Below are 3,185 nucleotides of genomic sequence, written 5' to 3'. Positions count from 1 at the left end.
TCCCCACTGTAGACCCTTTCATCTAGGGTCCCTCCCTTTGAATCCTAAGAGCCTCTTACCTCCCAGGTCTCTGGTACATTCTGGAGGGGCCCTACAATCTCCTGCATCCTGAGGTTGCCTGCCTTTTTGAGGCTCACCAATTATAGCTATGCTCACTGGTAAGCCACATTACATGACTTCTAAAGGAGGTTAACATTACTCTTCCATGGCCATCGGCACTTGTATCCTCTGAAAAGTTCCAAACATCACAAAAGTGCAGATAATATTTGCAGCTTGCAAAGCAATGCTCCTATCAAAGCACAAGGCAAATCACAGTCAGCTCATGTGAAAATTTGAAGCAGTTTCATATCCCATAACTTGGATTAAAACAAAACCTATCCTTATATTTCTGTGTGTTTTAAAGAAATAAAACCCTCTCAAATTCTCACTACATAGATAGCCATTCTAATATCTAACAAAATGGAGTTCTAACCAAAATTAATCAAAAAACATTGAGAAGGATGCTTCATATTAATCAAAGAAAAAAATTGACCAAGATGATGTCTCAGTTGTGAAAATCTATGAACCAAACAAAGGGGCCCTTATATTTGTAAAAGAAACATTCCTAAAACTTATATCATGCATTGAATCACACATTATTAATAGTGTACTTCAACACTCTCCTCTCAACAATGGACAGGTCATCCATACAAAAATTTAAAAGAGAAATAATACAATAGATATTATGACTCAAATGGAACTAACATATATAGAAAACATTTTAATTTCTTTTTTCTTAAAATTGTTGATTATTTAAATGTATTTTATACATCAAATATATTAATAACATTGAGTAATTTGAGAATCAAATAATACATAAAAATTGTTTAACTTTTATATTCATCTCCTTTCATATCCTAAAAATATCATTAATGAATACCTAATACTATCCATAACTGAGGAAACTACATCTAATTTTGAATACTAAATTGTTTCAAAACATAAAAAATATTCATTAGGAGTTAAGCATAGTAAAAGAGCATAAAGTATTAAAAATGAATCATTAAGAAATATATTCAAAATCCCTTCTATGATACCACTTGGCATAGTGACAGAGTATTTAAAGCATTATATATCTGTGTACATTGTCTAACAATCAGTTTACTTAAAAAAGTTTATAAGTGTTTCTAGCAGGGAAATTACTTTATCAGTAAGTTTATTTTAAAAATTTCAAAATAGCAAAAACTATTTGAGTTAAACATTAAGGAAATGCTAATTTGAAGCACAGTTAGGAAAATTATCAATAATATTTCTATGATGTTTTTAGAACATGATAATATTTTAACTGTTAATGTTCAACAAACAGAATAACTATTTTAACATATAATTCTTTGTTACGTCTCCCTTTTCATTTCTGATTTTGTTAATTTGGAAACAATCTCTGTGCTCTCTGGTTAGTCTGGCTAAAGCTTTATCTATCTATGTTGTTAATTTTCTCCAAAAACAAGCTCCTGGTTTTGTTGATTCTTTGTATAGTTCTTTTTGTTTCTCTTTGGTTGATTTCAGCCTGGAGTTTGATTATTTTCTGCCCTCTATTCCTCCTGGGTGTACCTGCTTCCTTCTGTTCTAGAGCCTCCAGGTGTGCTGCAAGCTGTTAGTGTAAGGTCTTTTCAGTTTCTTTTTGGAGGCACTCAGAGCTATCTATGAGCTTTCCTCTTACTATTGATTTCATTGTGTCCCACAAGTTTTGGTATGATGTGTCTTCATTTTCATGAAATTCTAAAAAGCCTTTAATTTCTTTTTTTATTTCATCCTTGACCAAGTTATAATTGAGTAGACTGGTGTTTCAGCTTTCATAAATATGTGTCCTATCCATTGCTTCTGTTGGTATTTAAGACCAGCCTCAGTCCATGGTGATCTGATAGGGTGCATGGAATTATCTCACTCTTGTATCTGTTGAGGCCGGCTTTGCAACCAATTATATGGTCAATTTTGGAGAAGGTACCATGAAGTGCTGAGAAGATACGCTCTCTTGCTTTAAGATGAAATATTCCACAAACATCTGGTAGATCCATTTGGTTCATAACTTCTGCCAGTTTCATGTGTCTCTTTTCAGTTTCTGTTTCCATGATCTGTCCATTGCTGAGAGTGGGGTACTGAAATCTTCCACTATTATTGTGTGGAATGCAATGTGTTCTTTAAACTTTAGTAAAGTTTCTTTTATGAATGTGAGTGTCCTTGCATTTGGAGCAAAGATGTTCAGAATTGAAAGTTCATCTTGGTAGATTTTTGCTTTGACCAGTATGAAGTGTCCTTCCTTATCTTTTTTTCATAACTTTGGTTGAAAGTTGATTTTATTTGATATTAGAATAGCTATTCTAGTTTGTTTCTTAGAGCCATTTGCTTGGAAAATTGTTTTACAGCCTTTTATACTGATGTAGTGTCTTTGTCACTGAGGTGCATTTCTGGTATGCAGCAAAATGCTGGGTCCTGATTACATATCCAATCTGTTAGTCTACATCTTTTTGGGGGGAACTGAGTCCATTGATGTTAAGATATATTAAGGAAAATTGATTGTTACTTCCTGTTGTTTTTGTTGTTAAAGATAGAACCATGTTTGTGTGGCTATCTTCTTTTGAATTTGTTGAAAGATTACCTTCCTGCTTTTTCTAGAGTATAGTTTTCCTCCTTATGTTGGTGTTTTCCATTTGTTATCCTTTGTAGGGTCAGATTTATCGAAAAGATACTGTGTAAATTCCATTTTGACATGGAATATCTTGGTTTTTCCATCTATGGTAATTGAGAGTTTTGCTGGCTATAGTAGCCTGAGCTAGCATTTGTGTTCTCTTAGGGTTTGTATGACTTCTGCCCAGGATCTTCTAGCTTTCATAGACTCTGGTGAGAAGTCTGGTGTAATTCTTATAGGTCTGCCTTTATATGTTACTTGACCTTTTTACCTCAGTGCTTTTAATTTTCTTTCTTTGTTTGATGTTTTGATTATTATGTGATGGGAGGAATTTCTTTTCTGGCCCAGTCTATTTGGAGTTCTGTAGGCTTCTTGTATGTTCATGGGCATCTCTTTTTTTAGGTTATAGAAGTCCTCTTCTATAATTTTGTTGAAAATATTTACTAGCCTTGGCTCTCTTCTATACCTATTATCCTTAGGTTTGGTCTTCTCATTGTGTCCTGGATTTCTTGGATGTTTT

This window comes from Mastomys coucha, chromosome X (assembly GCF_008632895.1).
Source record: "Mastomys coucha isolate ucsf_1 chromosome X, UCSF_Mcou_1, whole genome shotgun sequence".
Classification (NCBI taxonomy): Eukaryota; Metazoa; Chordata; class Mammalia; order Rodentia; family Muridae; genus Mastomys; species Mastomys coucha.
Note: the sequence above shows the minus strand (reverse complement) of the source record.